Genomic DNA, 26,787 nt, shown 5'->3' with positions numbered 1-26,787 from the left:
GGTAGATTCATTGAATCCTACCTAATCCATCCTAACCTTAAATTGGACAATGGAAAATGAACGACAAAAGATCTTAATTCTTTATTTATAGGGATTGTTGGTCAGAAGCAAGGGTTTTCATGTGCAAGAACCTAAGGAAGACAAGGAGTCAAGGGGTATTGCTTTATCAAGTGACCTAAGTGAAGTGTTTGCATTCACATATTAAGAAAGAAGTCTTAAGGTTATAAATGCTTAAAGGGTGAACAAGTTGTCAAGGTTTAAGAGTGTGAAAGCCAAGTAGAATGGAGGAGTGAAACATAGATATGTAATCTACAAATGGAGTTGTAAGTTGTTATCAGATCAAGCCTTATTGTTACTCTCTAATAATTAAATTAGTCTAGGTAAATCCTTTGGATTAAGGTTCACCTAATAGACATTTGTAAATCCTTTAACTAGGTGACATTCCAAGTGAATAGTCTAAAGTCCTCTAACAAGGCTCATTCCTAATAGGGTGATTGAAATCCTTTAACAAGGTCACATTTAATAGTGTTTATTGTAACCTTTAACAAGGTTGGCTTTTCACAAGGCATCACTTTAGAAGAGTGAAAAAGAGTAGCATGTCACTACTGGTTTTTTCCAAATTGAGTTTCTACATAAATAATTGTTTCAAATGTATCATTGAATCTATTATGTTTCATGTTTATATTTTTGCAAATTGATTTGACAATAACTTACAAGTTTTAAGTGATTGCATAATCTTATGGATGCAAGCATGCATGAAAAACTTTTTATGGGTTCACTAAGTTGAGAAAAGTTTTATTTATACATAGGGACCTTGGATAACTAATTCACCCCCCCTCTCAGTCATTCTAAAGAATTCAAACAAGAAAAAGTGATTTTGAAATATTAGTTAGAAAGTGACATAGAGAGGATCTAATGTAATTGGATGATGTCTTCAACATTTTTGTCGAAGAGGGAGAATTTGAAAACAATTATCATCCTATATTAGAATGAGAGAGGGAGAATATATATGAAATTACCATACAAGATACATATCAGAGGGAGAATATGATCAAAGAAGGAAGATGAATCACACGAAGAGATATGAAAAAGAGAGTTGATAAAATTGGTATTACAATTGGTTTTAGCATTGAAGAATATGCAATTGGTATCATAGAGGGAAAAGTGTAAGTGAGTGCAAGATGAGAATCAAAATGAAACTAAGGATATTAATAAAGATCTGTATCAAATCACAAAGGGATTTGTTATTGTCAAATTATCCTTTGCATTTACATGGTAACTAGAGGTATTGTCATCAATGCCAAAGACGGAGATTGTTGGAAAGTACAATTGAAATAATTTCCATGTTGTCATTGATGTAAAACCTAATAGAGAGATATTTACTAACAGTGCAAATTTCCATATATGTTGATTGATGAAGATAATTTGAAAAGAGAGGTAACTAGATAAATTAGTGAATTTAAGTAATGAGGAGCAAGTATGTTGACATTATAATGGGAAATTGATTAGTTAGTCTTTGACAAGATAATGTATTGTTTAATCATCATATGAAGTGAGTCGAACAGTTAAGTTGATGTTTAGAAGAGAAAACAAGAAGTTGAGTAAAATACTAAGCTTAGCTAAGTGGCAATTTTACTAGGCTAATGAAGTGGAAGATTAAGGAACTTAAGAGTTTTCCAAGTAAATAATATTAGTTGAGTTTTAGTTATGGTTGAGGAAGATAAAGAAGAAAATGTAGTAGCAACCAAGTGTAGTGAAGATTGGTCAAGCAAGTGTAAGCTGAGTGAGACAAAACAATGATGACCGAGTGTCAAAAAAAATAGTTTATGAAATAATCAAGTTTGAGGCTGATACAATTAAATTTTTGAATTATTCAAAATGTGTGGATGATAAGGATTAATGAGTTGGTATATTAAATACACAAATTGAGTTTTTTATGCAAACAGAGTCAAGGACTTAATGAGAAGTTTTTATAAGTATCAAGAAAGGAGTAGAAGGACAAAACGATGGATAGATTTGTTGAATCTAATCAAACCCTAAGCTTTATATTAAAGTTTAGGTGAAAAAAATATTAGAGAAACATATTCAAGGAGACATAAGAGATGTTTTCTAAGATTAGTGTAGGGTCCATTTGTCGTTGCACCAAAAGCCATGACTGTTAGTGAACATGGAACACCACATAATTAACCACCTATGGGCAGGGGAGCACATTGCATCACCCAACAATCTCCCCCTCGACGCGCATACCAGGTGCTTATGTGGTTTGGGAAGGCACCAGAGAGATTTGAACCCATGACCAAGCCAAAACTAGGCTCTGATACCAATTATAGGGTCCATTTGTCGTTGCACCAAAAGCCATGACTGTTAGTGAACATGGAACACCACATAATTAACCACCTATGGGCAAGGGAGCGCATCGCATCACCCAACAGTTAGTTCATTGTTGATTGATAATTTGTGAGAGCCTATGAAGAATAGAGTAGTAGAGAAAAAAGTGAGAATATTGGTGAAGTGTGATTGCTTAAAGGGTTTCCAAGCATATCAGAGAAGGAGATGTTAGTGAAGTCCAATAAATGAATATTCAAATGAGTAAGTTTTGAATTTTCAAAGTGAGTTGCATCTGAACAGATCATACTTATTGTTACTTTCTAACCATTGTAGTAGTCAAAATCCTTTAATCAAGGTTGACCTAATAGTCATTTTGTAAATCCTTTAATCAAGGTGAAATTCTAATGGGATGATCAAAAGTCCTCTAAAAAAAGCACTCCTAATAGGGTTATTAAATCCTTTCATAAAGTCACACCTAATAGTGTGTTTTGTAACCTTTAATAGGGTTGGCTCTTAACCATTCTCACTTCAAAAGAGTGAAAAGTGGTAGCATGTTACTTAGTATTTTTTTCCAAATTGGGTTTCCCTGTTAAATCCTAGTGTCATATATGTTTGATGCATGCTATTTATTTTTGTTTATTTACTATTAGTAAACATATATTGAATAGAGAGTTAGGTGATGAATGAATTTATTGAGTTGTTAGTTATTATATGGACCAAGTGGTTTTATGATATTGTTTAAGTTGTTTTAAGTTATTAAGAGTTGAATTGGTACATCTGGGCATAAGGATAACTAATTCACACACCCAGCCACCCCCCCCCCCCCCCCGCCCCCCAAAAAAAAAAAAATTCTAAAATTTCTAACATAGACTTGATAATGGATATGATGACAAGTTATTATATACTCTCTTATGGATAGGTTTATCAAGGTACAATCAAATCAAAAGTGTAAGAATTTGCCTTAGGGAAAAATTCACCCAAGACCAAGGAACTCAAGCATAAGAACAATAGTAGACCAAAGAGAGTATGATTAGAATGATGATATAATATTCATTCAATATTGATTAAAAGTACACTAAGAGTTCATATATATAAAGGCCTCTTGAATGCTTCTAGAATTCATTTAAGTCAGGAACATGATAAGTCATACAACTAAGCACATGTCCACCATATATGGGTTATCCTCCATTAAACATGGAAGTAAGTGTGATGATGAGAGGAAAAGCCTACAAAGGTGTAGCATAAAAAATAATGTTGTAGACACCATGTGCTAAATTAGGAGTGTGAATAACTATGTTGTCTATATGACAACTCAGTTAATCATGCAAACTCTAGTTTTGTAGACGCCATGTGCTGAATTAGAGTTGCTTACTCTAGTGTTGTCAACATGACAACTCATGAGATTACAAAAACTCCTAAGTGTCTCACCTAAATAAATAATATAATAATGCAATATAATAAAATAATACATTAACCTAAGTAAACTTAATTAAAGTGTAAATAGTAAATACTTATTTGGACCAACACCCCCCTTAAGTTCAACTTAGGATAATATACTTAAGCTCTCAAGAACTAGGATGAAATGCATAATGGGTCCCGACTACTAGGTCATGTTAGGTACCCATGTACATAATGAAATGAAATCTCTCATAAAGTGGAGAAAAAGGGAAAAATCCTCCCCCAAAAAGAGAGATGAAAAAACTAGATGCATGGATGGATGGAGTAATCAAGACTCCTTCATTACGACATACATCAAGTATATACAATAGAGAAATGTGAGAAGAACACTATCCCAAAAAGAAAAAGGTCCCCACCACAAAAGAGAAGAAGAAGAGAGACAAGGTAGTCTCCCTCCCAAATGAAGAATGTTGATCAGTGATAACTACTCTAATGTAGAAGCTAATCCAGGAAAGCTGAATAGTGTTCCTCCCCTTTGGAAGAAACAATACCATAGGTACCAATGAGATGATTCCACTATGTGTGGAAAGAATCCTGATGATCACTACTACCTCTAAAACCTATTCAACTATCCCTGTCAAGGATTAATGTAGAACCTATCCCAGAGAACATACCATCTCCTCATTTGATAAAGAGACCTCCTGCAACTACTATATATAATGTTAGAAATGCTTTAGAATAATTGAAGGGGGGTGGGGTGAATTAGTTATTCAAGGTCCAAATGTCTTGATAAATTTTTTTCACTAAGTATAGTGTGCCCATTTAAACTAACCATGTGTCCAAGCTAAACATACATCTTAGCAAGTTACTAAAAATCAGCATGCAAGAATAAGATATGAAAGATCAACCCATAACATAGTGATTTACATGGAAACCCAATTTGGGAAAAACCACCAGTAACATGCTACTCAATTCTCACTCTTCTGAAGTGATGCCCTATGAAAGACCTGCCCTATTAAAGGCTACAACACACTATTAAATGTGACCTGGTTAAAGGATTTCAACCACCCTATTAGAAGTGGGTCTAGTTAAAGGACTTTAGAACATTCACTTGGAATGTCACCCTATTAAAGGATTTACAAAATGGATGTTAAACCAACCTAAGTCCATAGGATTTTGGAGAGTAACAATAAGGCCTTTTGATCTGATATAACTCACAACATAACTTGAATATTTTAGATCTCAATTTAGCTCACAAATTTTCTTGGCTTTCAGTCTTTGCAGCTCTAATAGCTTATCCTCCATTCAAGCATCATCTCCTTGAGTCTCCATTCTTTTTGTACCAGTTTAATCTCCTCTATGGTCACTTATTGAAGAAAAGTCTCTATACTTTGTTCCTCCATTTTGATGCTTTCTCCTTAACACCACATTCTCTCTCCAACCAACCACTCTTGTTCTTGACCTATAACTCCTTAAATAGAAATCTAGAATACTTTTTCTGCTCTAATATTTATCCTCTTAATTTTTCTTTGAATGGATTAGGTAAGATTCAATGAATCTACCATTTATCTTGTTTCTTCTAGAAACATCCACCTATATTCACCTAAAAATGGTTCACCTAAAATTCTATGCCACCAACTCATCATCCTTATCTTCCCTCTAATTCACAAAATTTAAGGTAACAAACATGTCAGCTCAAATCAGGGATAACTTTAAGGAAACCCCCCCCCCCCCCTCCCAAAATTTATAAAATTATTGTGAATCACATGTCATTTGGGTAAAAAAAAATTAATAGTGTTGGCGAATTATGCGTCAATGGATGGATATTTGGTGGCGATTTTTTTAACAGTTTAGACAACTTTTATAAAATAATGGCGATTACAATTTTTGTTTTTAATAAAATTATTAATATTGATGGCGAATTATGTTTTGAAATATGGATATTGGTTGGAGAATATTTTAATAACCGATACCTTTTTTATAAAATGGTGGTGAAATTATTTTCTAAATAATTGAATTAATTTATTTGTTATGGCGAATGGTTTTCAGAAAGTTATAGTTGGTATGGCTATTTTCAAAAGATGGGAAATAAGTAGCCTAACCTAACATACCAACTTACATAAATTATTGGGCACTACCACTATAATTATGTTAAATGTATTATTTGAGAACTCAGATCGTCTGATGATCCAAGATCAATGGCTGAGGTTTAATTTCGGCCAACATTTCTTGAAGGAAGAAGAAATTTCAAGGTAGTCACCGAAATGTTGACACATATCAAGGTAAGTTGTATGCGGAGTACAGTGCTCCCAAAAATAATTAAATGCCATGTCAGTGATAGCGACATTCTCTCGCTAGTATGTGAAGCCTCGACCTTGTTCAAGTGTCTGGAATGGTGACACGTTTCTGTCTAGCGTGTATCACTTAAGTTGCAGGAGATAGTATATTGATGTCTTGTCACTATTAATTACAATTTACAATTGGCCTTTTCCATCAGTGAAGTGGCTTCGCACGCATTACAGGACATGCCACAGTCCACTAGCAGTAGTACTATTACTATTAGTCTTAATTACAATTGGCCTTTTCCATCAGTTAAGTGGCTTCACACGCATTACATGACAATGGACGATATTAGTGTTTAATTACAATTGGCCTTTTCGGTACGTACTTGTAATTATGCTCAAGATTTGAGAATATTTGCTAATTTAATGTAAGTGAATTGGCAGTCAGATGGAAACAAATAAATAATCCCTGGCACCCTACCCGCCAAGCTTATTTATAGGCGTTTGAGCTAATTCTTTCATCATTGCTCATCTCATTTTTGGTAGTCGATAGATCTAGTTTGGTAATTGTTTGTTAATTGTTGGTGTTAGTTTGAACTTTGCAGTAAAGATGGACAACCCTATTCACCTGAGATGCATTTTGGAAGAGGAGCAGAAGGCCTTTCTAGGTCGCGTTCTTGAGGAAAACCTCTTGTCAATTTGCAATGAGGTTGCTCCGTGCTCTGGTGTGAAGTTTGTTATTGCTACTGTCAAAATGGTTCTGGGGCATGAGTTTTTGAAGAATGAGAATCGGTATCGTGTCAACAGTGACATTACATTATAATTTCTAGCCTGCCTTCTTCAACTCAGAGAAGCAAGGGCCAAAATTCTACTGCTCCTGAGGAAGATTTTTAAAGTAGTATATTTGGGCGATGACATTGAAATTTTCACTCATGCAGTTTCAGGTGTGGGGATCCCTTGGGCGGGTGAAGTCCACAAGCTTCTGGAACCTAGCCAGAATGTGGTCTTGCAACCATTTTTACTGGGCTTGACTACTAGGCAGTTGCAGCACCATAGGAAATGCACAAGAATTGGGTTGAATTTTCTTCGAAAATGATTTTTCCTGGATGAAGTGGAAGATGGCAACAAATGGCTACAAGAATTCGCAACCATGGTCAATTCTGGTGGTTTCTACAACAAATAGTATAGTACTTCTAGAGTCTAGGGTTTTCCCCCGATTTTGTAAATTTGTAAATTTCAAGAAATATCAATGAAATTTCTCAAGTTTCAATTCCATATAAAATTGTATTTCATTGTTTTAATTTCTTATGCTCACTTATGCAACATTGCAATATTTTGCATTTTTTAATTTTCTATTGAATTGTTTATAAAAGCATATGTGAATATAAAATATTATTAGTAAACTAATGGAATCACCTAGTTCCATATTAGTTCTATAATCTAAAAATTGCATTGATATACCAATGTTTGCAAAAGGTTTATTAATTTGCATATCAAATATTGGTTAAAATAAATACAAAAATTTACTAATTTTAACTTCAATTAAAATAAATTCTAATTAGGTACAAAATAATTTAAATATTTTATTAGAATATATATAATTATACAAATATACATTTAAAATAGTTTACTAAATTATTTAATTTTAATTTTTAATAACCAAGTTAGTGAAGAAGGTTCTAACCAATCTTTCTCTAGATTTAAAATTGTATAATTTATAGATTATTGAATATCAAAATTTTATCAGAATCACCTAGCTTAGGATTAACCCAATAAACTCTTTTTTTCTTGAATTATTATTATTTTTAATAATATAATTATTTCTTATTCAATTTACAAATTGTGATATTGAAATCTATGTAAAAGAAAATTTATGTCAAAAAGTATGTGAGAATCTAGCCGAAAATAAATGAACATGGAGGTAGCCTCCGAGAAAAGAGGTCTTATAACACTAAATAAAAAGAACCAATTATCATTCAGATAAATAGTATAGATAATATATGAGAATATTAAATTTATATAAAAACTTTAGAAATATTTGATAAAAAGAAAAATAGTTCATTTTCATTGGTTGGTTGATTCTAAACTAATTCACTTATTGTGCAAACTGAATGCAATAGTACTAGCCTACCGACAAGTACAATAATATACTAACTATACTTGTAACTTAATGGGAGTGGGACCCATGACCCACGGGGCCACCACACCATTCATCGGTGTCATTGGATATTTATAGATCAATGACCGAAGTTGAGTTTCGAGATGAAAGGAAAAAGAAACTTTGTCATTTCAATTGCGTCCTGGAAACATGACACGTGTCACTAAACTCCTCAGTCGACCAACAAATAACAATGTAGTTTCAATTTGGTGATGACGTGACACTGACATGTCTAACTCGTGATGTGAGTCATCCTAATACCTAACTACCTTAGTTAATGGGAGTGGGACCCACAACCCACAGGGCCACCACACCATTCACCGGTGCCATTGGATGTTTATAGATCAACGATCGAAGTTGAGTTTCGGGATGAAAGAAAAAAGAAACCTTATCATTTCAAACGCGTCCCGAAAACATGCACGTGTCACTAAACTCCTCGGTCGACCAACAAATAACAATGTAGTTTCAATTTGGTGATGACGTGACACTGACACATCTAACTCGTGATGTGAGTCATCCTGATACCTGACTACCATAGTTAATGGGAGTGGGACCCATGACCCACGGGGCCACCACACCATTCACCGGTGCCATTGGATGTTAATAGATCAACAAACGAAGTTGAGTTTTGAGATGAAAAGGAAAAAGAAACCCTGTCATTTCAAACACGTCCCAAAAACATGACACGTGTCACTGCTCAGTTAACACATTGACATAATCACATTCCACTTGCAGTTAACAATGACGTTATGAATGACATTAATACATTATGATGGGTTAGGTAACACTAGTGGTCCACAATTCCACTCACATTTATACTGAAAGTGTACTGTGTGACAAGTGTATCGACTATAGACTATAGAGTATAGATTGTACAATTTTGACGCGTTAAGTTTCTTTAATTTTGCAGTTATACATTGTCTGCAAATTTAGAAATTAGAAAGGGGTTACAAATTACAATTTACAAAGTTACAGCGCAACAAAGTTATGGATTCTTAATTTTTGGGTTGAGGATTGTAGTCCAAGGAAAGCAACAAACTACAGTCTCTAGACTCTCAGCTCTCTGCAAAAGTCAAAACTAAGGGCAACGTGAACATGAACGGGTAAGTGTAACTACTAAAATCCTGAAAAATTACGTCCCGCATTTTAAATTTTACAACTTTATTATTTATATTATATAAAAAAATTTAGTCTGTAAGGTTTTAATTTTGAATCACCCCTGTAGGCTTGTAGCTGTGTTTAAATATTTACCACAATGGGCAAAACAAATACCAAGAATAACATGGGCAAAATAATAGAATTTCACAATATGCTTAAAACACCAAGTTTCAGTGATTTATTCCATGATATACATGATCCTATTATTCATGGAAATAAGGGTATAATGGAGATAAGATTTGCACTTGAAAACAAGTGGAATGATCCAAATAAGGCTTCAAAATTTTGTTCATTTAACCCTAGTGTAAATGCAACTACAAATAAAATTGCACTGTGGCTAGCTAGGTCGGCAGACATGGCGTTACCTCAAGTATTCCCTTGCCCAAAAATTGTTATGCTCTGCGCCAAAAATTATGATGAAAATAGAAAAGCAATTGTGAATAAAATTACTTAGGAGGAAATTTTGTCCATAACTAAGAGTGAATTTGCTAGTCTATTGAACCTAGGGTTTCAACAATAACATTCAAACGTACATATTGACCTAGGAAAGCTGGCAGATGATTATAAAAAATTAGATGCAGAACAGAGAGATTCTTATATCAGAGGAATAACAAGCAGTTGTAGGCTGAGTCCAAATCACATGCCTCCTTATGATTTTGAATTTTTTGTGCCATGGACACAGGACATTATTTCCTTGCTAGCATTTTTTTTGGGATTGGATAGTAACAAACAAGTGGATGCCAGCATTCTTGAAATGCTTTATCATATTCATTTTAAAACAGAACCAGTAAGATATCATTTTATTGAGCACATTGTTCTTTACATGCAAGATCAATTACTAATGATTCAAAGAGGTTCAGAGAAGACATTTAGATTCACAACCTACTTGTGCTATCTTCTCCTAGCAAAGCATCGCGCATTATTTGAGGCAAACAAGCTTTGCGGTCAGACTGAAGGCCAAAATCCAATATATGAGTGGACACCTCATATAAGGATGATTGATAATAGAAGGAACTACAAAAATTTTGTAGACTTCTTTTTGGCACCAATGTACCATAAAATTACAGGCACTCCAATGCCTAGATTGCCTATTACTTGTAGGAATTGCATTCAACTCGGAAGTGAACATTGATTGGTACTTAATGGAAGAGTACACTGTGTTAAGGTTTTACGGTTCATGGGTAGAACCCTACAAACTTCCAATACATGTAACAGAGAGGGTATTTGCATTGGAATATGTACGACAAATGGAGAGCACAGATGTACTCTTTCATGGTCAGCAAAAGAAAATGATATTTCCCTCCTTGCCATTCTCCTTTGGAGGGTTCGCATTTGAGAAGAGAGGATTCAACGTGGCAGAAGCCTTTTTTTCAATTTTTTGATTTGATGTTGACAGTCACTGACAGTATGATCCATTGAACATAATTGGAGCAAGGCTTAAGGGCATTGGGACTTCTGCAAGCAAATATCAACATAAAAGTATGCCTTTGATTGAAAATTTTAAAAACATGGACTCCTGGGAGGAGGTCAAAAAATAGATGGAGAAATATGCTTCTGAAAATAATATGTCAATACAAGAATTGTCATCACAAATAATGGCATTGCACAAACAGAAAGGAAAAGTGCAGGGCATGACATCATCCAATTTCTACAAGAAAGCTAATAAACCATCTACAAAACCTATTCCAAAAGAGCTAACGAATGATTGTATAGATGTTGGATGGAGTCGAAGCAAAATTTATCAATTTTGGGAAATGAGGAAGAATCTTGGTGAGCCAAAGACCTCTTTAGATAGTGATGAGGCTAAAGAGGATAGAATATTTGAGGAATTATGGAATAAGGAGCATCCAACTGAAGCACATCACAGTGATACTGATGATGATTACGATGACCAAGATTCTTTGAATCCCTCATCTAGTACACAAATTCAAAGAGGAGTTGATGCATCCACCAAACTTCTATATAGCAAAGGGGTAGAAATTGTAGAAAAAATGGGCTACCAAGGTTTTGGTGGTCTGGGTCCCAGCAGAGAAGGGGTTTGATTACCACCTCAACCACTAGCTGTAGCACCAAAACATGGTCAGAAACTAGGCCTTGGGCATGGAGATCAATCATCAACTCAGTCAATTCCATCCACATTGGATTCATCTTAGTTAATTAAATTTGTTCCTGCTTCATTTACAGTTCCACTTCCAAACACTCAGATTCAATCTGAATCAACTGTCACTCCCATAGCTGTAGATATCATGGGTACAACTACAACTAGTGGTCTGAAAAGGACATTGTATATAGATGCAAAAAAAATTGGTCCCGAAGATCAAGAAAGTGTAAAGAAGCAGAAGGATATGACAAGTATTAGTAGTACTACTAGTACAACAATGCCAATGGTGACTGTGAGTCCAACAATTTCCCATCCTTCAGGACAAAACCCTCAAAATAGTCCACAAACCCCACTAATGGGTCTAGGTGTTGGTTATCCTCATGGTATTGGTGGAAGCTCATACATCAGAGCAAGTGCTACTGCTATTTCACCATTCAAACATTCAATTGTCTCACAAAATCCTGATTTTTCTGACAATGAATTTGTAACTAACTATGAAAAATCAAAAAACAAGAATAGACAAAATAGTAAGACAATGAAGATGGAAGCAATTGCTGCAGCTCGTGATGCAGAACCTGCAACCAACAAGCTATTTCCCACATATGACCTAGATAAAGATATGATGGAATTCATGGTTGTTATGCCCCCAACTAGAGATAACAATCCACTAGAGAGTTAGTTAGATCCATCTGAATTTCAAGTTAGCACCCTCCAAATGGATTTATCCAAAATTAAAAATGTGGACAAGATAAATGTGTTCAAAATGACCAACCAAGTGGTCTACAGTTCAATGATGAAGTTGGAGAGAGAGAAAGGAAAGCTTCAGGGCACAATAGATAAGTTAAAGGCAGACCTGGCAAATGTAAAGGCAAGTGAGAAAGCAGCAGTAAACAGATGCAAAGAATTAGAGAAAAGGATACAAAATTCATCCTCTGGCTCTAAAGAAGCAATTGAATAGCAAGAACAAATGGATGTAGAACTGAAAACTCTGAGGGAAAATTTGGAAAAAATGGGAAAAAAACTCCAGGATGAAAAATAATCTTCAACAAAGTTATACAGAAACTTGGAGAATGCTGCAAATGTAAACAATAAGTTAAATAAAGAATTGGAAAATGAGAGGGTAAAAACAAAAGAGTGGGAAGAGAAAGCAAAAGGGTGGGAAAATAAAGCAGAGCAAATAAGAAAACATAGTGAACACCAGTACTCAGAAATGAAAGAAGACCTAAAGAAGGCAAATGATACTATTAAAAAATATGAAAACGGCTTGAATGACCATGTAAATAATACAGTAAAGCAAATAAAAAATTACTTCTGGAGGCACATAAAGACTTTTGCTGATAGGTTGTGTGATTGGTTCAAACTCTACGAAGCTCTTATAGATGTTTTTGGGAAGCTAAAAGAGCAACTTGAGGAGAACAAAAGTTTTGGTCAGAGATAGAAAACTGCAAAGCGGATTATGGAAGAAATCAATAGCACTGCTGACAGGCATTTGGCAAGCAAGGGAATTCAGGACCGCATTGGTTCAATAATTAAGGTGACCTCTGTATTTCATAAATGTCAAAAACTAATAGAAGAAAAAGAAGTTCTTGCTTTATTTGGGCCAAAGCTCGCCAAGATGAACAATAAAACAGAAAAATTGATATCTCTTGGTTTACCAAGTCCTGGACCTAATTTCTCAACAACGGGTTTCGTTGGAAGAGAAGTTTACAAACAAAAGTTGGAGGACCAAATAACCTCTGATTTAGGCAACCTTCCTCAGGACAAAACTCATGAACGCATTGCAAAGTGTATCAAAACATTCACAAATTTGCATGCACTAGTGGAACGAACATTGCTTGAAACTCGCTCTTCCAAGTATGGAATGCTGACGAGAATGCAGGTCATTTAACATAACATCAAAAATTTTGTCCTTCCAACCAAAGAAGAATGGAGCATACTTCAGAAACTTATAGTCTATATGTGAAAGTACTTTCAGTTTCAATCATCTCTATATCTTTACTATATATGAATATCTTTCATATTATCCTACATACTACAGTCTAGACTCTAGAATTGAGTTTAAAGTAACAAGTTTGAACTTTGTTTTTTGAGCAGGATCAATGTTACAGTCTTGTAGATGCTATTGCCTATGCTAAAATTGCTAATTTACTAAACCAGCCTGTCAAATGCAAAAATGTACAACTAAAGTTATAGAGATGTTTTAGACTTGTAGATGTCTTACTGATTTAGATTTTGAGACTTTACATTAGGAAAATCAACCTGAAGCTGTTGTTGCTCCCTTTTTTCTATAAAAGGGAATTCAGGGTCATTGGCTTACAAGAATTGTACCATATTAGCTGAATATTGCAAATGAAAACCATTAATAATTATTAATTGTGGAATTGAATCTATGATTCTATCTAATTTTCATGTTTTCCAATTCAATGTATGTTGAATAAATGAATAAAATAGAAAACAAAATTTCATTCAGGAATTTCAAATTCAAATATGAATGATCATTGATGACATGATATAAACTACACTCTACAGTAATAATACTCTTTGTTCTCAAATTTTAATGATGAAACATTATACATTCTAATTTCTTTCTTTTCTAAAATGAACATTGAATGATAGGATATCATATAGTAGTTAATAAGTTCAAAAAATACCTATTGGTTGCCACTGCTAATTTAGTAGAAATTTCCTAAATTTTCCAATTCATCTCTATGTTGTCATCATCATCCAGTTCTAGTAGTCTAGTTGCTTCATTGTTCTCTTCATTTTCATTTGTGTCTTCTTCAACTTCAAGTTCACTCTGACCTCCACTTCTATGACTCGGACTCCCAATCCCATGGCCAGTGCCATTGCCAACTGTACTTGTCCCACTTGGAGTCGTTGTAGGAGATTGGTTAATGGTGTTGCCCAATCCCACCCTTCTTCTTTTGCATCTTTTCTTCCAGATTTCCATTGCTTTTTGAAAAGGAAAAGTATTTACATTATACCTAGATGTGTATACCGTCAAGCATGATTCCAAATTCTTGTCTAGTTTGTTTCTTAGCTTTGATTTTAGGAAGCCCAAAGCACTAAAAACTCTCTCATCCTCCACTGAACCCAACATCATGGTTTGACATAGATCAACAAGCTTGAAGTACTCTGAAATTTCTTCATGCAACAATGTGCTATATTTTAGTTCTGTCCAAAGCTTTTTTGTCGAGCCCTCTTCATGTGGGTTACACATTAATTGATATTGATGCTTCATGGTCCTTGTAAAGGTGCCTGATTACTGTCTAAGAAGACCCTCATCTAATATTCCATTGATAGTCACTCCATTGAATTCTATAGATTTGCAAAATTCCTTTATCAAAATCAACAGCCTTCTACGATAATCTTCCTTATTGTTGAAGGACCAATATTGAGGAAACACAATTGCCATGGCCTCAAGCAGTTGATCATATGGGAATTGTGATATTAATTTAGAGGAAACTCTATAGGCTATGTCCCTTACAGTAGATGCTATAGACTCGACGATCTTGGTAAACTCTTCCCTTGTAACTCTTGTAGCTTGCTTCTTTGGGGCACTGTAGTACATTGGTATCTCAAATCCCCATACACAAACACATAAGTCTCCATTTTTAACGATCTTTAAATAATTATCAGGATCGTCCAAATTTATTAGTTTCTACCAGTGATTAAATCTATCATTGGATAAATTTAGGTCAGTACGATAGAGACTATCGAGGGCTCGACATGACATTTTACGCAACTGAGCATGTTCTACAATATACATGGCTCTTTGCTGGGCTTTTTTCATAATTAACCTCATTTCCTCTAGCATGGGAAGAACAGATGCCAAAGTCAAAAGTGTCTCTATATTGCTTAACCTTTGAAGCAGGTCGCCAAATCTCTGATTTTCTGCATTGTCCCAATTTTCGTACACCAGTCCAATCAAAGATTGATATTCAGAAAATACTCGATGCGTTGGTCCATCCAAAGAGATCCATTTGGTATCAACATCTTTTAGAAGCTTGTTTCCATTGGTAATTCCATCAGCAAAGTGTTGAAATTCCCTAAAATGATTGGGACTTCGACAAAAATATGCATACAACTCTCTTACTAAATCTTCAACCTTATTTACTGAAGGAAACTTCTTCACAACTCTAAAAGCAAGATTCATCCTATGGGCCATATAGTGAATGGCAACAACATATGGTGAACAAGAAGCCTACATCTTTGTGCAAAGACCATTCCTTTGACCTTGCATTACTGAAGTTCCATCCACTCCAACACAAACCAACTTCTTCGCTATTGTCAATTCATCCATAGCTCCATATTCAATTAAATTTGTCTTTACTAACTGAAATAAAGTTTCTGTTGTCGCATTGTCTCTCAATTTAGCAATAGATAGTAGATGTGGTTGGCAGACATTATTCTGTACAGTATAAACATACATGCATACCCATGACATATTATCTATTGTTGTAACTTCTTCTAAGGAAAATGCAATAAAGCTTGACTCTTTTATTTTTCTTTGTACATCCTCTATTTCAACTTACGTAATACAACTTTCCCATTCCCATCCACTGTTTATCGACCAATGACTGACAGGATAGTTAGGAACTTTTAGAAAGTGTAAAAAACCACTCATTTCTGGATAGTCTTTCATTGGACGCCCTCTGCTCAAAATATAGAAAACATTACTTAATTGAACAACTTTTCCACATTCTTCTACTTCACTTGCTTTTGCAAAAATAGTATTAATAGAACCTTGAACTTCACCAGGCTTCATCTGAAATTTTTGAAACATATAATTTTTTTTCAGCATTCCTTTTATGTTGACATTGCTCCTTTTTTTTATATCTTACCACTTTTATTTCCTTACCATCTATAGTTGAGGTTTTGTAAATCTTACCAACATGTTTCTCTATGGTGTCTATTTTAAGCCACAACCGCTTTTCCTTTTTATTCTTCCAACTACAAATTGCACATCTACATTCTACTGGTGGCTCACCTACAATTGGATTGTCCACGGGCTCAATGAATGGATAGTTTGCTTCCCAATCAAATTTAAATCTCTTGGCCATCTCCCACTGATGATTAGTTTTTTCTTTCGATTTTCCTCTCCCTTTAGTGTCACTATTACTGTTAATTGCACCATCATCATCACCGAAGTAGATTGATTTTTCCTAGTATTGGTTATTTACTAGATATTCTTCTTCAAGGTCATCTTCATTAGAGATATCAGGTTCTGCAACTTTGACACCAGATTTAGTAGGCTCCCCAATTTGTTGAATGGACTCCTGTGTAGGCTGAGATTGTACAGGCTCCTCTGATGATGTACCTTCCTTACTTTGACCAACACTGTTGCGTCTACCCCCGACAAAGTATGAAGATATATTTTTGCATTTTGTTGGCCTCTCTTGGACATCTCCACCTTCATTAGTCCTACTCCTCTTCCTATTTAAATTTGACTATGACATCTCCATCAAATTAAGGCTGCAATAAAATACTATGGACTCGTAGTCATAGTCATTTCGGTTCTCTACTGATCACAATACTATGAAGAAGGCTCCTTTTGTCATGTTTCAATAATGAAACTCATGTCTTAAATAGACAACTACAAATAAACCATTTTCATTTTGGCGAATGGGCTGGCTATTACACATGATAAGAAATAATATTTGGTGAAGCCCACATAATTTCAAGTAATCAAGTGGGCGAATATGGTAGGAATTTGGGACCCTGTTGTGTGTGATGCATGGCGAATTGGGTCCTAGGACAAATAAAAATTTCACATAGGAAAATGGGAATTTGGCGAATGATGATCGTCGAAAGAGAAACTCAATCAATTCCATGGTGAATAAGAGTAAACATTAAAGAGAAATATGGGCGAAGAACTCGACTACCAAACTAAAATTACGCAATAATAGTGGTGAACGTTCTGACCACTATATGAGTATTTTATAAAATCTGGGCGAACCGGTCAACTAGTATATGGTGTTTTTTTTTGCCAATTTCTATAGCCCGATCGGGACATATTCACCATTTGGTGACTAATCACCACTAAAAAAATCCCTGGAGCCTTAGATGTGGTGAATCTTTGACTTTTCAAATAATGCAATAGCTTGGTACTATTGAATTTCTAATGCTCAACACATACTGTGTTACTTAGCACCAACTATGTTTTACTTATGCTCAACACATATTGTGGATTCACTTGGCATCAACTAAGTTTCACTGATGCTCGACACCTATCACATTTCTATTTGGCTTGGAACTTGAGCTTTTCTTAGCACCTTTTGTCTCACGCGACATGCACTAGATTTTTCATTTTCTCGACACTTACTAATAATCTGCTCGACATGAACTAGCTTGCTCAACACCCACTAATGATTTTAGTCAAGCTTTGTAGACAGCTTTGTTACAACTTATTTTTCTAACATTTCTAAGTGTAGCCAACCTCTGTACCTTCAAGTGTATTATCAATACATCATTTTATCATTGTCTTAATAGATCTTTGTACTTCATTACAAAACCGTTACCCAACCTTTCCCTTAGGTGCTTTTTTTACATTTCATTGATTAAATCCTCTTCATCAATCAACTATCTGATAGTAATCGGATCTTATAAGTAATTTTGATTCTAGAAAATAGCAGGTTTGACATCAATGACAAAAAAATGATTGAAATCATTCGTTATCAACAATCTCCCTTCTTGAATAGTGATCTATTCAATCAGATTTCAACACATAAGTATCCACAATCACATCAATCTATGAAGATTGATCATGTAGAGAATGGACATGAGGGTCAGAGTGAGCCCTCATAATAATTGAAGAAGGATCTTCTCCATCAAAGAGAATATGTATATCATTAATGATGTCCTCCAAATCCACTATGTATGACTCCACAAACAAACCTAAAATGTCTACTATGTAGTCATCCCCTAGTGCTAGAGCTGGAAGACAAGGTGTACCCTGCTATGTTGGACCTATCACTGTGGAAATATATGCATATGGAGTATGTTGATGATGTGACCTCTCACTGCAACTATTGATAGAACCCCACATATCTAAATCTATTGAAGCACTATTGTTGGTGTCACTATGAGTTTCCACAATGTATGATGTGCAAAGAGGATTAGAGGATAAGCTTGGTGAAATTTTCTCAAAGTGAACATCCTTCTCCAAAAAGATCTCATGTGTCTTAGGATCCATAAGTCTATATGCCTTCACACCATCTTCATATTTGATGGAAGTACATGGACTAGGTGGTGGTGCCTTGCATCCCCTGGAAGAAATGTTTTCCCATGTTGGACAACCAAAGACTCTGAAGTGTGTCACAATTAGTTTTCTGCCACACCATACCTCAAAAGGAGTTTTTCTATCTAAGGCAGGATGAGGAGACCTATTAAGTATGTGATTGGCACTAGTGATTGTTTCAACTTCAAGTGATGGATCTAGAGACTTGGCTTGTATCATGCAATTTTCCATAAACTTACAAGTTTATATCCTTAGTGCTATAACATTTGTCTTGTATGGATTGAATGCTAGTGGATTTTGAAGATCAATACCCTCAAGTTTGAAAAAGTATTTAAGTCTTGTGTCCTGCTTTCATTGTCCATTCTTAGAACCTTGATGGCTTTCCTCAATTTCTATTCAGCATGAGCCTTGAAGGCTAGAAATCTATCCAACACTTCATTCTTGTGATGAAGGAAGTAGACCTAAGTATACTATGAAAAGTCATCAATGAAGCTAAGTATGTAGTGATCCTAGATGACTGATGTCACTACAAAAGGACCCGCTAGTATCATGTGAACCATCTAAAGAATAATTGGTGCTCTTGAAGACTTCCCTTTATGTAGCTTCTCCTCTAGATGCATATCCATTGAACCTATTGAACATTCACCATGGGAAAAATTAATTGTAGGTTGACCTTTGACCATATTGTTTGAGCAAAGTTGCTAAAGATAGCAAAAGGCAAGATGACCAAACCACTCATGCCATAATTTGTTTTGAGAATTGGATTGAGTCAACAAGGCTTGTGAAGGATACTTGGGCACAAAGTGGGACAAAGAATACAACTTTTTTTCATGATTAACTTTCCTCACTGCAACCAATGAGTCATCTTTTAGACTGTGCACCTTTACTAAGTTGGGAAGGAACTCAACTTTGTGACCATCTCCAAGGTGAGTGATTTGGTAAATTGAAACAAGTTTATAACTTAGTTTTGGAACATAGAGAACATCTCTAAACTCTTCATTTTCCATCTCCACATTTCATTTCCCTTCAATTTCCATTTTTGTATCATCTCCCACAAAGATGTATGGTACCTTTGACTACTTCAATGAAGAAAAATCCCCTTTTGAAGAACCCATATGATAGGAGGAACTTGAGTCAAGAATCCATTCCTTTTAAGAACTTGAATTTTCCATGAGTGCTTACCATTTTCCCTTTAAATCTAAAGAAGATCCTTTCTCCTTGTAAGCATTAGACAGTGGAATATTTTGTTTCTTCATGATAGTCATCAACTCATCAATCTTTTTATAATAACACTCATGTTCTTCATGACCTGATTTGTTGCAATAAGCACACTTTTTCTTGTCCTTATTATTGTCCCCCTTTTTCTTTAAATTTGAGGAAGACATTTCTTGTTGATTTGATTGTGGTGTTATCTTTTCTGCATCCTTTGATTTTTTATTCTTCCATTTCTTATTCTTGCCCTTTCCTTTATTTGAAGATTGACCAGCTAAATTTTGAGAACCCTCATTATTTTCAACTAATGCATTTGACTTAGGTGAATTGAGAATACCCATTGATTTCAACTTCTTCTCTTCTTTATCCAACAATTCAACATAATGATCAAAAGAGACTTTCTAATAGGTAAACCCTAATGTAGTCTTTGAGTTGTTATAAGTAGAAAAAAATGTGGATTACTTAGATGAAAACTTATTATGAATGAGATAGATTAACTTGTCATCTTTAATAGGACTCCCACAATCATCAAGTTTTTTTCTTAATTCATTCACCTTTATGATAAAATATTGTATAGAATCAAATGTCTTTGGATCTAAGGAGACAAGTTCATCTTCAATTTTGAAAACATCTTCCTTAGACACTTTACCATATAGGTTTTGGAGGGTATCCCAAGCTTCCTTGGATGTACAAGACTTCTAAATCTAATATATGATCTTGTCTTCAACCCCCAAACAAGTATCACCTAGGGTTTTCCTATCCATTATTTTCCAATTAGTGATTTCATTGGTAGATACTTGATCACATATTGGTTTAGGAAGGGTACCATGTACATATTGAGAAAATCCTTTATGCATTAAATGACACCACATTTTAATGGACCATGTAGCATAGTTATGTGGAGTTAAGTTTGGAAACTTAAAATATCTCATGATGTAAAAAATGAAAGAAAAATAGCAAGAAAAGAGGAACACCCCCCCTAAATCACTCAATCAAGAAACCCCCACCACACCCCTCCCCCCCCCCCAAAACAAAAAAAATAGATGCTTTTGGCACTTTATATGTAGTGCATTTACAATGGCCACTTGCAAATTTTGGCATTAGTGGACTTCCGATTTTGCTTGTTTACAACCTCTTTCTGAAGTTCAAAATTGGAACATTACAATGTATCTTAGATATACAAAAATTCTAAATATATATCAAAGTATTATAAAGCAAAAAAGGACCTAATTTTGAAAGTGACACTTTTGTCAACACAACCCTATAATCTGATTGTAGATCTAGAAAGTAGACAAAAATTAACACACCTTCAAAAAAAATAGAACCAATTTTCATGTCCAGATGAGCTCATATAGAGAATTTGAAGTTGCAAAATGCAGTATTGAATAGGTACAGTCACCAAAAGACAGAATTTCTAACAAATCTATGCATCAAAACTAGAAAAGAGATGCACTACTAAAAAGTTTAAAAAATTCTACCCAAAAATTTTTTAAAATGCACTTGATTTGGAGTTTGGATGACTGGGATATGGCCTCCCAAAGTCAGACTGCAAAATCAAAAATCAATCTAGAGAGGGCTTGGATCAGCAAAAGATAGTGTTAAATTTGATGGTCATATAACCATCATAGCAATTCTTTTTCCCTGGATGATGGTCCAAGGACCGTCAATTTTAGGGTCATGAATGTGATGACATCGGCAAATTTTAGCCCTCTAATCATGTCAGTGTGACATGTCCTATACAGATAATGATGTCACTATACAGAACTATATGTCAAAAGTTAGCATGTCCTACTAACTATGGAGGTATGGATGGTGACATGTGTCCCTCTTATTCAACATATAAATTGCCACATATGCTATTGACTAGGCTTGCTGATTGGAGTATAAACTATTGATTGTTCGCTAACGTGTTGTTGATAGTTGTCATCTTCATGTCTAGATGTTGTAGAATATGCCACATATCATGATAGGATTGGTCTATAAGGCTTGTGTGGCACTATGACTAGTGATGTTGGAGATTTGTGTTGGCAGTTTCGAAGGCTGACACATGGTCATTCGGTGTACTTGGCTGGAGGAGATTCACGGGTGTCGCTGGAAGATGGAGTGCGATGATGGAAAAATTTAGCAACCACTAGCAAGATTAAATTTTAATCCCACAATCCAAGTGGGTGTGCTTTCAACCTTGTATAAAACAATAAGCAGTAGTTTATGAAGAAAAGTCATCAGAATGTTAGACCTTGCCGTCGATGGGGTGTTCTATCCAGTCGGTTGATGTGCTACTAGAAATTTATAGATGAAGCCCACCAAATAAATGGAATATTCTTTATGGGTCTAGGTATCACCACCCAGTTCTACAAAAAAAAATCTCTACAGGGGCCTGTAGAGCCAAAAAATTTAAATAATTGCAGAGACAATTAAAATTTAGATATGATAACACAATGCATAGATTGAATTAAATGACCATACCCAATTTAAAAATTGGGCCTTTGAGTGTTGGTTTGCAAAAAAAAATTTCCTCAAAATTGACTTTGGCCTAGCATAGGTAAATTTATAGTCAATTTAAACTGAATCAATGTTCTAGGCGCAATGTCGAGATCCGATTTGGCTCTAGATGCTCATAATTTCTATAGAGTCTCTGGATTCAGGTCAAGGTGTTGAAGCATGAATGATCTCAAATGAATATGTGAAGAGAATTTCCTTGAGCTTTGATAATATGTAAGAATTTTCCTTAGGGAAAAATTCACTCAAGGCCAAGGAAATAAAGCACAAGCATAATAGTAGACCAAAGAGAGTATGATCAGAATGACGATATAATATTAATTCAATATTGATTAAAAGTACACTAGGAGTGCCTATATATAAAAGCCTCTGGAATGCTTCTAGAATGCATAAAAGTCAGCAACATGATAAGTCATACAACCAAGCACATGTCCACCAGATATGGGTTATCCTCCATTAAGCACAAGAGTGAGTGTGGTGATGAGAGGATAAGCCTACAAAGGTGTACCATGCAAAATAATGTTGTAGACAACATGTGCTAAATTAGGAGTGTGAATAATTGTGTTGCCTACATGACAACTCATGAGAGTACGCAAACTCCTAAGTGTCTCATCTAAATAAATAATAAAATAATATAATATAATAAAATAATGCATTAACCTAAGTAAACTTAAGTAAAGTGTGAATAGTAAATACTTATTTACACCAACAAAAAGTAAGATCAAAAAAAGATTGCTTTCACTTGCACATGGGGAACTTTTTGGTTGAAGATCACATCATTTAAATTAAAACATGTTGGGGCTACCTATGAAAGAGATATGATGACCATTTCCCATGACTTGATTTATAAAAAAAAATTTATGTAGATGATACCCTAGCTAAATCAAAGAAAAGAAACAATCACCTTGAAGATTTGGGTATAATACTAGATCAGATGGGGTAGTTCAAGCTAAGATTTAATCCAAAGAAATGTACATTTGATATCACCTTAGGAAAACTTTTTGGGTGCATTATTTCAGCTAAAGGAATTAAGGTTGACCTCGAGAAAGTTCAAGCCATAATAGATATGTGTTGGAAATGATTGAAAAGATCATAAGGAAGATTGTTGGAATGATCATATGGAACTGGTAAAGAATGTTCTCAATTATTGTTTTGTCATTGATGTCAAACTTGTTACTTGCAGGAATGACAATTTCTTTAGTGATCCAAATACTATCAATTAGTTGATTAACAAGGAGGAGGAAATCAATAAGATGTAACTAGAACACCTAGAGAAAGGTTAAAGTTATGATGTTGGAATGAAGTAGAAGGATCAGTCAAGCCATTGATGAAATAATGTACTGATGACATACTCTAAGATATAGAGAATGGGCACACTGAAACATATCAAATATATAAGGTTTTAGCTAAGTCATCTGTAAAGCCTAACTAAAGTTCATTAGAAAGAAGGAGCCAAGCAAGCTAGTAGGTGTCGAACAGATTCTTAGTTGAAGCCAAGCAAGTTCAACTTCGAGTGATGAGTGAACTTCAGATGCTGAGTGATACAGAGTTTATCAAGTGCCAAGTGATCTAGAGTAATCAAGTGCTGAGTGATACAGTTTTATTTAGGTTCCGAGCTATCCAGGAAACAAATGCTGAGCATCAGAAAACCAATAGTGTTGAGTAACACAGAGATGCCGAGCATCAGTAAACCAATAGTGTTGAGTAACACAAAGATGTTGAGCATCAGTAAACCAATAATGCCGAGTTGCTGCATTATTTTGATAATTGAAGATTTTCTAGATCTAAGATGACAAGGTTGTTAGCTAGAAGTTTGTGAATTAAATGGAAGATAAGAATGATGAGCTGGTGGCACAGAACACCATGTAGAACATTTTTGAGGTTACAACTGGAACCTAGACAAAGTCTCTAGATAAGAACAAGATATGAGGTAGATACATTGTATCCTACTTAATCCATTTGAAACCCTACAAATTGGAGAGGGAGAATTGAGTGGAAAAGGAAAATTAGATTTCTATTTAAGGAGTCATAAGGTCATGAAGCAAAGAGAGAGAGGTGGTCAAGCATGAAAGCATAATTGTTGAAGAAGGTGCTAAGGAGAAGAAAGCATAGAAATACTGTTTGGATAGACAACCACAAGGATGATTGCATTGGCATGATGAGTAAGAAGACTCAAGGAGATGAAGCTTGAGAGGAAGACAAGCTATCAGAGCTGAAATGATTAAAGCCAAGCCATAGGACTGAACTGAAGAAGTGATCTAAAATCTGCAAAGTAAGTTGTAAGTTGTATCAAATCAAAAAGTCATTATTGTTACTCTCTAGAAATTGTAAAAGATAATTTAAATCCTATGGACTTAGATTGGTTTAATAGCCATGAGGTAAATCCTTTAACAGGGTGACATTCCAAGTGAATGTTCAGAAGTCCTTTAACTAGGCCCATTCCTAATAGTTTGGTGAAATCCTCTAACAAGGTCACATTTAATAGTGTGTTGTAAGCCTTTAACAAGGAAAGCTTTTAACAAGGCTCACTTTAGAAGAGTGAAAATCAAGTAGCATGTTACTAGTGGTTTATCCCAAATTGGGTTTCCACGTAAATCATTGTGTCATGTGTTGATCTTGCATGTTTTATCTCTGCATGTTGATTTATTGTAACTTGCTAAAATGGTTGATTTAAGTTTGGATGAATGAAAAGTGTATGGATTCATTAAAATTAGTGAAAAAGTGTTATTAGGGCATTTGGACCTTGGATAAATGATTCACACCCCCCCCTTAGTTATTCTAAAAGAATTCTAACAATTGGTATCAGAGCTAAATTGCTAATTCAGTTTAAAGGGACTATAAGCAAAAAAGATCAAAATGCCTAAGAGAGAAGTTCCCAAGCTCAAGAAAGACAACTTTGTTGCATGAAAAAGTTTTATGAAGCTACATCTTGGATCCATAGTAGATTATGCCCAAAATTCAATTGTTACTAAACATGTTGATCCAACAGGTACTCTTACTGCAGAAGATATGAAAAACAAACAGGAACACAATCAGACAACGTTGGAGATTGCTTCTGCACTCAACTATGCTGAATTTGATGATATCAAAGGATGTGACACTACATTCAAAATGTGGAAATCCCTATCAGACATCTATGGAGGAGATCAGAATGTACAAAGAGATAAAAGAGAAAGTCTTAGAGGAAAGTTTGATGATATGAAAATGGAGGAAAATGAGAATGTTTCTCAGTATGGCACAAGAATAAAGGAAGTGGTAAGTGCAATAAGATGCTTGAGTGGTCAATTGGATGAAGATACTATTAATATTAAGTTCTTAAGAACCTTGCTCCCTATCTATGCTATTAGAGTATCAGCAATGAAAGAGTTAATATGTGTACTAGGAAACAATCTAAGTTTTGAAGTTATAGTGTGTAGACTCACTGCATTTGAGTTATCTAATTTTGACAACTACAGACCTAAGAATGTTGAATCTACATTCAAGGCCAAGCTATCATTGAAAGATGTTGAACAGATGAAATCAAAGAAAGAAAGAAAGATGAAATATGTATCTAGTGACAGTAGCACTGATCAGGAAGATGTGAAAAAATTGGAAGCACTACTTGCTAGAAGATTTCACAGAGGTAAAGGAAAATTCAAATGTAAGATGCCTATCATTTGTTTCAATTGCAATGAAGTAGGTCATATTGCTGCCAAGTGTACACAAAAAAAGGATTACAAGGAAGGCAACAAATTTAGAAGAGAAGATAACAAGAGAGATTACAAAGACAAAGGTAAGAAGTGTTATATTGTTGAAGAAAATTCTGATGATAATGATGATGAAGTTTTTTATGTAGTCATGAAGGACCAATTTGATGAAGAAGAGCCCACAGAACTGGTAACATGTATGAACAAGAATGACAGGTGGATCATAGATAGTGGATGCTCACATCACATGACAGGAGACAAAAGTAAGTTTGTTAACTTTACTCAGTATAATGGAAATAGTGTTAGATTTGGTAATGATGCTCCATGTCAAATCAAAAGAAAAGGTTCCATTAAGCTCACAGAGAAAATTTCATGTGATAATGCATACTATGTTGAAGGATTAAACTACAATTTGTTGAGTGTCTCACAGTTAGGCAATATAGGATGCAAAGTAGAATTTGGAAACAAAACTGCAAAAATCTATGATACTGATGGTAAACTGATAGGAAAAGGAGATCAAACAAGAAGTAATTTGTTTTACCTTGATATGGATGATGTTTCTTGTCTCATTGCAAAATTTGATGATGAATGGTTATGGCATAGAAGGCTATGTCATGTCAACTTTGAAAATCTGGTCAATATCAGTAAAATGAAGAAAGTCAGAGGTTTACGAAAATTGAAGAAGCCTAAAAATATCATGTGCAAACATTGTCAGCTAGGAAAGA

The sequence above is a fragment of the Cupressus sempervirens genome, chromosome 5 (genome assembly GCF_028749045.1).
Source record: "Cupressus sempervirens isolate cs-2001-9-10 chromosome 5, ASM2874904v1, whole genome shotgun sequence".
NCBI lineage: Eukaryota > Viridiplantae > Streptophyta > Pinopsida > Cupressales > Cupressaceae > Cupressus > Cupressus sempervirens.
This window is presented reverse-complemented; position numbering follows the sequence as displayed.